Genomic DNA, 15,272 nt, shown 5'->3' with positions numbered 1-15,272 from the left:
CCTCCTGCATCTCTGGCGGCAGCGGCGGGTCTATTAAAGGAAGTACCCTTTCGTGAGCTCTGATTGGCTCACGAACCGGCACTTCATTTAACAGACCCGCCGGAGACGCAGGAAGGACACAGGAGAGGCGCGCGCTATGCCCTCCGTGTCCCTCCTTCACAAGACAACGCGGGAGCGGCGGATGGTAAGTTATAGCAGGCACTGGGGGAGCATATTTGGCACTTGGGGGGGGGGGGGCATATGTGGCACTGAGGGGGCATTCATATCTGGCAGTATGAGGGCATATCTGGCACAATGAGGGCATATCTGGCACTGTGGGGGCATATCTGGCACTGTGGGGGCATATCTGGCACTGTGGGGGCATATCTGGCACTGAGGGGGCATGCATATCTGGCAGTATGAGGGCATATCTGGCACTGTGGGGGCATATCTGGCACTATGAGGGCATATCTGGCACTGTAGGGGAATATCTGGCAGTATGAGGGCATAACTGGCACTATGAGGGCATATCTGGCACTGTGGGGGCATATCTGGCACTGAGGGGGCATGCATATCTGGCACTGTGGGGGCATATCTGGCACTGTGGGGGCATATCTGGCACTATGAGGGCATATCTGGCACTGTGGGGGCATATCTGGCAGTATGAGGGCTATGTACGGCTAGAGCTGCATTTCCCACCCTAGGCTTATACTCGAGTCAATACGTTTTCCCAGGTTTTTGTGGTAAAATTAGGTGCCTCGGCTTAAATTCGGGTCGACTTATACTCAAGTATATACGGTAACTTGTCCTCATGGAGCAGGGAGGAAAATACTGGGATATAGGAAATTGACCACTTCGATGGAAACAGTGAGTGAAATTTCAGACTCCTTAAGCTAGGGTGACCATATTATCCCTTTAACCTGGGACACTCATGAATTACACAGGTTCTGTGGCTGGCTGACTACAAGCCAGCATTTCACCTGGTTTTAAGCAGCCACAGAACCTGTGTAATTAATGAGTGCCCCAGGTTAAAGGGATAGTCTGGTCACCCTACTTAAGCCCCACTCAATTATAGAGTCTCTAGAAAGTAATTCAAGTACATAATGTGCATTTTTCTAAATGAATGTAATTGCAGTGATTTCTGACCATCTGGGAATCTATGCTACTAGTAATTACAATTAAACGAGCATTTTTAATTTCCAAGGAACCAAAGAAAATTGGTGTAAAAATCATGACAGAGAAAATGAAGGAAAAGTCTTCAAGCAGTCAAAATGGCCAGAAAAATAATAATTGGGGGGGGGGGGGGGGGGGGGGAGGGAAAGAGTCCCATTTCTATAGTGGTCTATTGTGTTAAACTGTGTGTTATGGCATGTAAAATGTCTAGATATGGAAGATTATTATGTACACATAGCATAAAATGTTAACTTGATTGAAAAAAGTCAACATATTTACCTTATCTGCGCTAAACCGATCTCTGAATAGCGTTTGCATACAGATTACTAAAACATGAACTACTGTACTGAACACTTTCCGTCATATACAACAAAACTACTGTTACGTACTGTTTATCAAGTACGTGATCATTTTAGTGGTGTAAAATGTGGGGTATTTAAGTGCAATCGATGTAAATGTAATTACTGAGGTACATTAAGATGACCAGCTATGCTAGAAATAACTTTCATTTAGGAACATACTTAACTAGTGGGTCCCAAAGGGTTCTTCCTAACTCAGTTCAGCTGTTATTGCTGGGATGATTGCCATCTTCCCAAGAAAAGGCAAGGACCGCGCTATTTAGAAATATCTGTATATAATCTATTCACTATGGCAGACTCCACTTTTTGAATATACATTTTTTTAACAGACATTAATTACAATAAAAATAAAAGTATAACTTTCAAATAAAAAACAACACAGCACAGCTTAGTCATCATGGAAGCTTCCGTATCAGAAGGCTGACAGCAATCTCTAAGGTACTACTTTAAACAGTTCCAAGAATCGGGTGTGCTATTGAAGGTCGACCACACTATTGGTTAACAGTTACTAGGTCGACAGGGATTCTAGGTCAACAGGATCTCTAGGTCGACATGGTCTAGGTCGACAAGTCAAAAGTTCGACATGAGTTTTTAATTTTTTTGGGGGTTGTTTTCACCGTACAGTGACCGGGAACCCCAATTAGTGCACCACGTCCCCTGGCATGGCGAGCGAAGCAAGGTGTCTTGCTCTGCTACCGCAGTAGAGGTTACCGTTCCCAATCGTAGTCCACGTGAAGTATGAAAAGTAAAAAAAAAAAGAAAAAAAATGTGAAAAACTCATGTCGACCTTATGACCTGTCGACCTAGAGACCCTGTCGACCTAGAGACCGGATACCCCCAGAATCAGAGAAGTCGTACAACTTCCATTTAAGGATTTTAGCCTAACTGGGATTTGGGGATCTGCAGGTCCCTTATAGGCGATATTTATGAATTATGAGGGTACTTTTCTGACAGCCGGGATCCCAACTACATCCCTTATGAGGATCCCTGCCAAGTTATATGCTGTGGCAATTGGGCCACTACTGTAATCCTGGGAACTGTTTAAACTGCACTTTAGAGATTAGTTTCAGTTTGCTAATACAAATGCTCCCATGATAATTAAGCTGTGTATTTTATTTTAGACTTTTTTTTTATATTTGTTATATTATTTAATAAATATTTTTATATTTAAAAAAAAAGTATCCTTTGCCGTAAGTAGAATCAGAGATGGTGCATACTGGATATATATTACATCTCCTATATAAAAGCCCTTCTGTGCCTGGCACTCTAACGCCGGGTGGAGTCACAGCGCTGGGCGGAGTCAGCTGCACAGGGAGTCACACCATGGCCTGTGCCAGTAGACCACTACCTACAGTTTGAGAGGTACCCCTCCCTCCTGCAACCTCAGCGCCACCTAACACATCCAGACAGTGGGGGGGTCATGTTGTCCGAGAGCTGGCGTCTGCACATACGGAGAACCCTGACACTGCAAGCACCACGCTCCACTATGCCTGCCGCCTGACATCCTCACAGCGGGGCTGCGGGCACGAGCGGCTCCTTCCCCGGGAACACCCACACCTGACTTACACCCGCAGCCCACACCCGGGACCCCTCCCTCCTGCAACCCGTCACCTGCTAACACATCCAGCCGGTGGGGGGTCATGCTGGCCGGGAGGCGGCATCTGCGGAACGGTACACGACCACACACTGCCCAAGCCTGACACTGCAAGCACCGCGCTCCTTACTGTGTGCCTGCGTTACGTGTATAGAATCTGGATTAGACGCTCGGGTCCCCAGCCCCGCGGTGTGGATGTCAGGTGCGAGCAGGCGTCAGACATGCACACCGCAGGGCTGGGGACACAAGCGGCTAATCCAGATTCTATACACCGAACCCAGGCACACAGTGTGTAGGCATGCCGGGGCTCACAAAGGGCAGGAACAAGTGCAGCGGGACGGGGCCAGCGCAGGGCAATGCTCACTTTACAGCTACCACTCACCACCCTCCCTCTCCAAACGTCTCTAGAGCTCCAGGCAGCAGGCAGGGAGATAGCATAGGCTACTGTTACACCCACAAAAAGCACACCTCCCACATCTGCCACACCTGAGCCTCCACCAAACACCCCACCAGCCCACCCTCTTCTCCCTCACACCCAGGAACACTCCAGCTCCAAACTCACCCAACATGCACGCAGCACGCTCCCTCCCACCCCCCTGCACACGCAAAACCCCTTCCCCATCCTTGCAAACCCCCGACCCAACACCAACACCTCATGACCGCCTACCCCTCACAACACAGCAACAAACACAACCCGCACACACCCACAACTCCAAAGGACTCCAAACCCCACCCACCACAACAACGCACCCGCCTGTCCAACACCTGCCGACCCACGCAAGCCCATCCCCCAACCAAACTAGCCCCATATCTGCCACCCACCCTCCACAAATACACCACCCCTCCAACACCCCCTGCACCACAACACAACCTTCCCCATCTGCCTAACCCACTCCCCCCCTCCTCTACACACACCACAACCCCCAAAACCCTCCACCATTACCCGCCCCTCCCCCACTCGCAGTACCTCCAGACCCCATCCACTGCACCCCCTTCCCCCTCCACCACAACCCACCCCTCCCCCACCCGTGACACCCCCGCACCCACTCCTCCTTCACCTGCGGTGGCTCCAGACCCCACCTGCGATACCACCACACCAGCCTCTCCCCCACACGCAGCACCACCGCACAAAACCCTCCCACGCCCGCTGCACCCCCGCAACCCCCCCTCCACCACCCGCAGAACCCCGGACCCCATCTGCTTCTTCCTCGCACCCACCACTCCCCCAACCACAGCACCTACTAGGTGATTCATCAGGCCCTGCGTGCGCTGTTCACACCATTGCAAGGGGCTTCGACCCCTTAACCATTGCACGTCCTTTGTCCGAGCAATATTTAACCACTCACACAATTATGATTGGAGGTAATACTCCATATAATAAGGGCGTGCAAGGGTTAAGGGGTGTAGCCCCTTACGACGGTGTGAAGAGCGCCCGTAGGGCGCGATGAATCACATAGTATACAGTATATTGCCAACTAGGAGTGTCCTTGTTTTTTCATGCAGTCCAAGCACTGAGGCAGGAAGGATGTGGCCTGGAGAAAACAGGCGATCTGAGTTTCCTCACTGTGCAGTAAATCCAGAGGAGGATATTTTGGTGGAGAGTCACACAGCTATAATTAGAATTTGGTTGTGCAGTTACAATAATAGTGTTTTGGAACAAGAGCTTATCTATAGCCATAGAAGTCCATGTGACATCAGTGTAGCTGAAAACACGGGGACCAAAACAAAAACAATACGCCTTAAAGTACACACGTAATATAGTTTTATTACATTTGCACACCTAAACAACTTGCTGGTGGACCCACCATAGTGCCAACAGAGTGGCTGATTCTGGTAAGCATATACACTTACCGATCGGCCACTCGATATGTCAGTCCAGACCATACCTCCCAAATGTCCCGATTTCCGCTGGACAGTTTTGTTTTTTGGTACTGTCCCTTTGTCCCACCCGGGGACAGTTGAGAGGCTTCCGTCACTCGCTGCTCTGCTTACAGCAGCGGTGACAAGGTGCTGTGCGAATGCGCGCAGCGTCTATTCACAGGCGATACAGGAGCAGAGGGTATGGCCAGCAGCTCATAGAGCACCGGTCATGCTCCTATAGTGACCAAACGGAGCGTGGCTCATGATAGTGACATTCCCATGAAGCCACATCCCCTTTTATCGAGGCCATGTCCCCTATACGGGAGCGCGAGGCTCGAGTGCCTGCCTAACGATGTTGGAAGGTATGCAGACATCACAGCTGGGCAGGCATTTGAATTTGGCCACCCAGCTGTGATACCAGTTCCTGGAGCCACTGTACGGGTGGACGGCAAGTCGCCCATATGCACAGACAGATGTGCCAATATATCTGCAGATGTGATATGTCTTTGAATTACATAGTTCACACACACATACCGGGTATACACACCCGCTGACCCGCTACCAATATATCATCCGTTCGATCGCCCAGTGTGTACCCAGCTTAAGACTTTATAGTGATGCTTAGGGAGCATCACTGCAATTTTGTCTTGGGGCCCAAACATTTCTAGTTATGCCCCTCCTCTGGAATGGACTGATTGTGTATAAAGTGACTATAGTTTATTTTGAAACACATCTAAAGTCTCAGAGATGTGGGTAGTTGCACATACATTGCTCAAAAAAATAAAGGGAACACTTAAACAACACAATGTAACTCCAAGTCAATCACACTTCTGTGAAATCAAACTGTCCACTTAGGAAGCAACACTGATTGACAATCAATTTCACATGCTGTTGTGCAAATGGAATAGACAACAGGTGGAAATTATAGGCAATTAGCAAGACACCCCCAATAAAGGAGTTGTTCTGCAGGTGGTGACAACAGACCACTTCTCAGATCATATGCTTTCTGGCTGATGTTATGGTCACTTTTGAAAGCTGGCGGTGCTTTCACTCTAGTGGTAGCATGAGACGGAGTCTACAACCCACACAAGTGGCTCAGGTAGTGCAGATCATCCAGGATGGCACATCAATGCGAGCTGTGGCAAGAAGGTTTGCTGTGTCTGTCAGCGTAGTGTCCAGAGCATGGAGGCGCTACCAGGAGACAGGCTAGTACATCAGGAGACGTGGAGGAGGCTGTAGGAGGGCAACAACCCAGAAGCAGGACCGCTACCTCCGCCTTTGTGCAAGGAGGAACAGGAGGAGCACTGCCAGAGCCCTGCAAAATGACCTCCAGCAAGCCACAAATGTGCATGTGTCTACTCAAACAATCAGAAACAGACTCCATGAGGGTGGTATGAGGGCCCGACGTCCACAGGTGGGGGTTGTGCTTACAGCCCAACACCGTGCAGGACATTTGGCATTTGCCAGAGAACACCAAGATTGGCAAATTCGCCACTGGCGCCCTGTGCTCTTCACAGATGAAAGCAGGTTCTCACTGAGCACATGTGACAGACGTGACAGAGTCTGGAGACGCCAAGGAGAACGTTCTGCTGCCTGCAACATCCCCCAGCATGACCGGTTTGGCAGTGGGTCAGTAATGGTGTGGGGTGGCATTTCTTTGGGGGGCCGCACAGCCCTCCATGTGCTCGCCAGAGGTAGCCTGACTGCCATTAGGTACCGAGATGAGATCCTCAGACCCCTTGTGAGACCATATGCTGGTGCGGTTGGCCCTGGGTTCCTCCTAATGCAAGACAATGCTAGACCTCATGTGGCTGGAGTGTGTCAGCAGTTCCTGCAAGACGAAGGCATTGATGCTATGGACTGGCCCGCCCGTTCCCCAGACCTGAATCCAATTGAGCACATCTGGGACATCATGTCTCGCTCCATCCACCAACGCCACATTGCACCACAGACTGTCCAGGAGTTGGTGGATGCTTTAGTCCAGGTCTGGGAGGAGATCCCTCAGGAGCCCATTCGCCACCTCATTAGGAGCATGCCCAGGCGTTGTAGGGAGGTCATACAGGCACGTGGAGGCCACACACACTACTGAGCCTCATTTTGACTTGTTTTAAGGACATTACATCAAAGTTGGATCAGCCTGTAGTGTGTTTTTCCACTTTAATTTTAAGTGTGACTCCAAATCCAGAACTCCATGGGTTAATAAATTTGATTTCCATTGATAATTTTTGTGTGATTTTGTTGTCAGCACATTCAACTATGTAAAGAACAAAGTATTTAATAAGAATATTTCATTCAGATCTAGGATGTGTTATTTTAGTGTTCCCTTTATTTTTTTGAGCAGTGTAGATCGGGTGGTCTTCTGTTTGCCGGCGGTCGGGCTCCCGGCGCTCAGTATACCGGCGCCGGGAGCCCGACAGCCGGAATACCGACAATTATTTTCCCTCGTGGGGGTCCACGACCCCCATAGAGGGAGAATAAAATAGTGTGGCGCGCGTAGCGCGCCACCGTGCCCGTAGCGTGGCGAGCGCAGCGAGCCCGCAAGGGGCTCATTTGCGCTCGCCAAGCTGTCGGTAAGCCGGCGGTCGGGCTCCCGGCGCCGGGATGCTGGTCGCCGGGAGCCCGACCGCCGGCCAGCCGTAGTGAACCCGTGTAGATCTGTGTAGTGTTTTTAATATTTTCATTTACGGGGAAACTTTTTTTTCTTTCAAAGATTACGTAATTTTAAGAAAATAACTGAAAATAACTGAAATAATGTATTTAATGAAGCCATATTGACATATTGAAATCCTGTGCAAAAAATATCTATCTATCTATATATATATTTTTTTTTTTTTTTTACATAAATCATTGCGGCAGTATATAAGAAAATGTTGATAATTGCTATTTTCCCTTGTATGTTTTCATCAATAGGACTCGAGGACATGCACTGAGACTGGAGGTTCAGGGGAAATTTGCGGAAAAATTACTTCACAGAAAGGGTAGTGGACAAGTGGAATAGCCTCCCATCAGAGGTGGTAGAGGCTAAGACAGTAGAGCAATTTAAACATGCATGGGATAGACATAAGGATATCCTTACAAAGAAATAAGGATCAAATAAGGTTAGAGATAAAAATAATGTAAAAAAAAAAAGGGGCAGACTAGATGGGCCAAGTGGTTCTTATCTGCCGTCAAATTCTATGTTTCTATCGGTGTAAATAATTCATGATTCTGGTCTACTGTGACAACCACAGTCACATGGCTTGTGATATTTTTTAGTGAGCAAAGGGGTATTGTGAAATCTATTTTTTTTTCCCCTTCTGCCATCACATACCGAGAACTATGACTGACTGTTGCCGGATAGACATTTTTGTTTGCCTTCCTAAGAGATTTTGAAAGGAGATAATGATTCGTAAGATAGCTAAAGGCAGCCATGATTGCAGAGCATATGACTGTGACCTAGCAGCAATTACTGCTTTTTCAAGCATTAGAAATCTTACTGCAGTGTATGGCAGTGTCAGTTAATAATTGTTCTGTCTGTCTCGTGGTAAGTGTGATCTCACAGTGTGCGGCCAGCATAAGAAACATGACCATCTGATGCATACTTCAAAGGCACTTAATTTGCTCTTGCCTGGCATGCTCGCATGTGATGCGACCAAAGCCAGGAGTCCATTACCTGGCTTGGCCGCATCACATGTGACCCGCTGTCCCCTTGGCAATCTGCCACCCCCCAGTTGTGCGCTGCCCCCTCTTTATTCCCGGACCCGATGGTGACGTGGCGGTCTCTGACCGCCGACATCACTGCCGGAATCACTCTCCAGAATTGCATGCGGCTGGCACGCTGGATCGCATGCTCCTGGAATCACAGTGCAGGGAGGGTAACGTTCGTTCTCCTCTCTGCACAATTTAGCTAATCTCTGCGTACCGGGTGTTACAGAAAACGTTTGTTTTTTTAACAGGGGGTTTTGTAAAACACCCCCTGGATTTTTTTTTCCAAATAAAAGATTTTTATATTTTATCAAAAACACTTTTTAAACTTATAATAACAATAAGTAATAAAGTAGTAATGAATAGTAATAAAAAAAAAAAAAACAATTTCTGAGTGATTTTGTGGGGAACAAATCATCAGCTGAGTGGTTAAAGAGAAAAAAAAGTCTACGTGAGATTGTTGCTTTAGCTATATTTTTTATTATTTGCATACCTATACGGTATGCTTACACGTCATACTATAATTTTATTGCTTTATATATATTTTTTTTTTTATAAAAATGTAAATCTCATTCAATTGTGTCTATACTCTACGTGTGCCTGTAATTAATAAAGACGACAATATTGTTCATTCAATAAAAAATAAACTTTAGCTGTAGTCTATGGTGGAGTTCAATTAGTATGAAAACAACAGATATATTCAGCATAAGAAGTAAGTACACCCTTACTGCATTCATATCATAGTGAAGGTACTGTAACTTGAGCCACGTGCACTTTGTTATTTGATCATCAGGATGTACTGCCACCTCTATATATAAAAGCAGGATGTTTGGCAGGCCAGCCTGGATTATTCCGTAGTAACACCCTGCCAAGGAGAAAAGACATCTGCATTGATCTCAGAGAAGTAATTGCTGCTCATCAGTTTAGAAATAATTATGAAGGATTATAGGGTTATTTCCAAGCAATTTGAAGTCCATCATTCTACAGTGAGGAATATTATTTACAAACAGTAGTGGATGAAAAAGCTGCATTAGAGATATATACGCCTCTTTTTCAGTATCTGGAGGGTTAAAAATAGTGATGTGCACCGGACATTTTTCGGGTTTTGTGTTTTGGTTTTGGATTCGGTTCCGCGGCCGTGTTTTGTATTCGGACGCGTTTTGGCAAAACCTCACCGAAATTTTTTTGTCGGATTCGGGTGTTTTTTTAAAAAAAAACTAAAAAACAGCTTAAATCATAGAATTTGGGGGTCATTTTGATCCCATAGTATTATTAACCTCAATTACCATAATTTCCACTCATTTCCAGTCTATTCTGAACACCTCACACCTCACAATATTATTTTTAGTCCTACAATTTGCCCCGAGGTCGCTGGATGGCTAAGCTAAGCGACACAAGTGGCCGACACAAACACCTGGCCCATCTAGGAGTGGCACTGCAGTGTCAGGCAGGATGGCACTTCAAAAAAATTGTCCCCAAACAGCACATGATGCAAAGAAAAAAGAGGCGCACCAAGGTCGCTGTGTGACTAAGCTAATCGACACAAGTGGCCGACACAAACACCTGGCCCATCTAGGAGTGGCACTGCAGTGTCAGGCAGGATGGCACTTCAAAAAAATTGTCCCCAAACAGCACATGATGCAAAGAAAAATGAAAGAAAAAAGAGGTGCAAGATGGAATTGTCCTTGGGCCCTCCCACCCACCCTTATGTTGTATAAACAGGACATGCACACTTTAACGAACCCATTATTTCAGCTACAGGGTCTGCCACACGACTGACTGAAATGACTGGTTGGTTTGGGCCCCCACCAAAAAAGAAGCAATCAATCTCTCCTTGCACAAACTGGCTCTACAGAGGAAAGATGTCCACCTCATCATCATCCTCCGATTCCTCACCCCTTTCACTGTGTACATCCCCCTCCTCACAGATTATTAATTCGTCCCCACTGGAATCCACCATCTCAGGTCCCCGTGTACTTTCTGGAGGCAATTGCTGCTGGTGAATGTCTCCACGGAGAAATTGATTATAATTCATTTTGATGAACATCATCTTCTCCACATTTTCTGGAAGTAACCTCGTACGCCGATTGCTGACAAGGTGAGCGGCTGCACTAAACACTCTTTCGGAGTACACACTGGAGGGAGGGCAACTTAGGTAGAATAAAGCCAGTTTGTGCAAGGGCCTCCAAATTGCCTCTTTTTCCTGCCAGTATACGTACGGACTGTCTGATGTGCCTACTTGGATGCGGTCACTCATATAATCCTCCACCATTCTTTCAATGGTGAGAGAATCATATGCAGTGACAGTAGACGACATGTCAGTAATCGTTAGCAGGTCCTTCAGTCCGGACCAGATGTCAGCACTCGCTCCAGACTGCCCTGCATCACCACCAGCGGGTGGGCTCGGAATTCTTAGCCTTTTCCTCGTACCCTCAGTTGTGGGAGAATGTGAAGGAGGAGCTGTTGACGGGTCACGTTCCGCTTGACTTGACAATTTTCTCACCAGCAGGTCTTTGAACCTCTGCAGACTTGTGTCTGCCGGAAAGAGAGATACAACGTAGGTTTTAAATCTAGGATCGAGCACGGTGGCCAAAATGTAGTGCTCTGATTTCAACAGATTGACCACCCGTGAATCCTGGTTAAGCGAATTAAGGGCTCCATCCACAAGTCCCACATGCCTAGCGGAATCGCTGTTTTAGCTCCTCCTTCAATGTCTCCAGCTTCTTCTGCAAAAGCCTGATGAGGGGAATGACCTGACTCAGGCTGGCAGTGTCTGAACTGACTTCACGTGTGGCAAGTTCAAAGGGTTGCAGAACCTTGCACAACGTTGAAATCATTCTCCACTGCGCTTGAGTCAGGTGCATTCCCCCTCCTTTGCCTATATCGTGGGCAGATGTATAGGCTTGAATGGCCTTTTGCTGCTCCTCCATCCTCTGAAGCATATAGAGGGTTGAATTCCACCTCGTTACCATCTCTTGCTTCAGATGATGGCAGGGCAGGTTCAGGAATGTTTGGTGGTGCTCCAGTCTTCTGTACGCGGTGCCTGAATGCCGAAAGTGGCCCGCAATTCTTCGGGCCACCGACAGCATCTCTTGCACGCCCGTCGTTTTTTAAATAATTCTGCACCACCAAATTCAATGTATGTGCAAAACATGGGACGTGCTGGAATTTGCCCAGATGTAATGCACACACAATATTGCTGGCGTTGTCCGATGTCACAAATCCCCAGGAGAGTCCAATTGGGGTAAGCCATTCTGCGATGATCTTCCTCAGTTCCCGTAAGAAGTTGTCAGCTGTGTGCCTCTTATGGAAAGCGGTGATACAAAGCGTAGCCTGCCTAGGAACGAGTTGGCGTTTGTGAGATGCTGCTACTGGTGCCGCCGCTGCTGTTCTTGCTGCGGGAGGCAATACATCTACCCAGTGGGCTGTCACAGTCATATAGTCCTGAGTCTGCCCTGCTCCACTTGTCCACATGTCCGTGGTTAAGTGGACATTGGGTACAACTGCATTTTTTAGGACACTGGTGAGTCTTTTTCTGAGGTCTGTGTACATTTTCGGTATCGCCTGCCTAGAGAAATGGAACCTAGATGGTATTTGGTACCGGGGACACAGTACCTCAATCAAGTCTATAGTTGCCTCTGAATTAACGATGGATACCGGAACCACGTTTCTCACCGCCCAGGCTGCCAAGGCCTGAGTTATCCGCTTTGCAGCAGGATGACTGCTGTGATATTTCATCTTCCTCGCAAAGGACTGTTGGACAGTCAATTGCTTACTGGAAGTAGTACAAGTGGTCTTCCGACTTCCCCTCTGGGATGACGATCGACTCCCAGCAGCAACAACAGCAGCGCCAGCAGCAGTAGGCGTTACACTCAAGGATGCATCGGAGGAATCCCAGGCAGGAGAGGACTCGTCAGACTTGACAGTGACATGGCCTGCAGGACTATTGGCTTTCCTGGGTAAGGAGGAAATTGACACTGAGGGAGTTGGTGGTGTGGTTTGCAGGAGCTTGGTTACAAGAGGAAGGGATTTAGTGGTCAGTGGACTGCTTCCGCTGTCACCCAAAGTTTTTGAACTTGTCACTGACTTATGATGAATGCGCTGCAGGTGACGTATAAGGGAGGATGTTCCGAGGTGGTTAACGTCCTTACCCCTACTTATTACAGCTTGACAAAGGCAACACACGGCTTGACACCTGTTGTCCGCATTTGTGTTGAAATAATTCCACACCGAAGAGGTGATTTTTTTTGTATTTTGACCAGGCATGTCAATGGCCATATTCGTCCCACGGACAACAGGTGTCTCCCCGGGTGCCTGACTTAAACAAACCACCTCACCATCAGAATCCTCCTTGTCAATTTCCTCCCCAGCGCCAGCAACACCCATATCCTCATCCTGGTGTACTTCAACAGTGACATCTTCAATTTGACTATCAGAAACTGGACTGCGGGGGCTCCTTCCAGCACTTGCAGGGGGCGTGCAAATGGTGGAAGGCGCAAGCTCTTCCCGTCCAGTGTTGGGAAGGTCAGGCATCGCAACCGACACAATTGGACTCTCCTTGGGTATTTGTGATTTAGAAGAACGCACAGTTCTTTGCTGTGCTTTTGCCAGCTTAAGTCTTTTAATTTTTCTAGCGAGAGGAGTGCTTCCATCCTCATGTGAAGCTGAACCACTAGCCATGAACATAGGCCAGGGCCTCAGCCGTTCCTTGCCACTCCGTGTCGTAAATGGCATATTGGCAAGTTTACGCTTCTCCTCAGACGCTTTTAATTTTGATTTTTGGGTCATTTTACTGAACTTTTGTTTTTTGGATTTTACATGCTCTCTACTATGACATTGGGCATCGGCCTTGGCAGACGACATTGATGGCATTTCATCGTCTCGGCCATGACTAGTGGCAGCAGCTTCAGCGCGAGGTGGAAGTGGATCTTGATCTTTCCCTATTTTACCCTCCACATTTTTGTTCTCCATTTTTTAATGTGTGGAATTATATGCCAGTATCAATAGCAATGGCCTACTACTATATTTACTGCGCACAACTGAAATGCACCACAGGTATGGATGGATAGTATACTTAATGACGACACAGAGGTAGGTACAGCAGTGGCCTTTCCGTACCGTACTGCTATATATAGTATACTGGTGGTCACTGTGTCAGCAAACTGCAAAACTAAAATGCACCACAGGTATAGAATGTAGATGGATAGTATACTTAATGAATGATGACACAGAGGTAGGTACAGCAGTGGCCTTCCGTACTGCTATATATAGTATACTGGTGGTCACTGTGTCAGCAAACTGCAAAACTAAAATGCACCACAGGTATAGAATGTAGATGGATAGTATACTTAATGAATGACGACACAGAGGTAGGTACAGCAGTGGCCTACCGTACTGCTATATATAGTATACTGGTGGTCACTGTGTCAGCAAACTGCAAAACTAAAATGCACCACAGGTATAGAATGTAGATGGATAGCATACTTAATGAATGACGACACAGAGGTAGGTACAGCAGTGGCCTACCGTACTGCTATATATAGTATACTGGTGGTCACTCTGTCAGCAAACTGCAAAACTAAAATGCACCACAGGTATAGAATGTAGATGGATAGTATACTTAATGAATGACGACACAGAGGTAGGTACAGCAGTGGCCTACCGTACTGCTATATATAGTATACTGGTGGTCACTGTGTCAGCAAACTGCAAAACTAAAATGCACCACAGGTATAGAATGTAGATGGATAGTATACTTAATGAATGACGACACAGAGGTAGGTACAGCAGTGGCCTACCGTACTGCTATATATAGTATACTGGTGGTCACTGTGTCAGCAAACTGCAAAACTAAAATGCACCACAGGTATAGAATGTAGATGGATAGTATACTTAATGAATGACGACACAGAGGTAGGTACAGCAGTGGCCTACCATACTGCTATATATAGTATACTGGTGGTCACTCTGTCAGCAAACTGCAAAACTAAAATGCACCACAGGTATAGAATGTAGATGGATAGTATACTTAATGAATGACGACACAGAGGTAGGTACAGCAGTGGCCTTCCGTACTGCTATATATAGTATACTGGTGGTCACTGTGTCAGCAAACTGCAAAACTAAAATGCACCACAGGTATAGAATGTAGATGGATAGTATACTTAATGAATGACGACACAGAGGTAGGTACAGCAGTGGCCTACCGTACTGCTATATATAGTATACTGGTGGTCACTGTGTCAGCAAACTGCAAAACTAAAATGCACCACAGGTATAGAATGTAGATGGATAGTATACTTAATGAATGACGACACAGAGGTAGGTACAGCAGTGGCCTACCGTACTGCTATATATAGTATACTGGTGGTCACTGTGTCAGCAAACTGCAAAACTAAAATGCACCACAGGTATAGAATGTAGATGGATAGTATACTTAATGAATGACGACACAGAGGTAGGTACAGCAGTGGCCTACCGTACTGCTATATATAGTATACTGGTGGTCACTCTGTCAGCAAACTGCAAAACTAAAATGCACCACAGGTATAGAATGTAGATGGATAGTATACTTAATGAATGACGACACAGAGGTAGGTACAGCAGTGGCCTACCGTACTGCT

The 15,272-nt window shown here is 46.9% G+C and overlaps 1 long non-coding RNA gene across 2 annotated transcripts in view; it reads right to left on the bottom strand.

The window, feature by feature from the left end:
* Positions 1 to 15,272, bottom strand: part of LOC134909222 (uncharacterized) — a 60,518-nt gene that overhangs the window by 10,092 nt on the left and 35,154 nt on the right. Inside the window, exon 3 of one of the 2 annotated variants that reach the window (XR_010175867.1) lies at positions 9,378 to 9,514. The exons of the other annotated variant lie outside the window; for it this stretch is intronic. This is a non-coding gene — a long non-coding RNA (uncharacterized LOC134909222). The remainder of the gene's footprint in view (positions 1 to 9,377; positions 9,515 to 15,272) is intronic. 2 annotated transcript variants of the gene reach the window in all.

The sequence above is a fragment of the Pseudophryne corroboree genome, chromosome 4, assembly GCF_028390025.1.
Source record: "Pseudophryne corroboree isolate aPseCor3 chromosome 4, aPseCor3.hap2, whole genome shotgun sequence".
Classification (NCBI taxonomy): Eukaryota; Metazoa; Chordata; class Amphibia; order Anura; family Myobatrachidae; genus Pseudophryne; species Pseudophryne corroboree.
The sequence above is the reverse complement of the archived record's forward strand: the minus strand, read 5'-3'. Positions and strand labels throughout refer to the sequence as shown.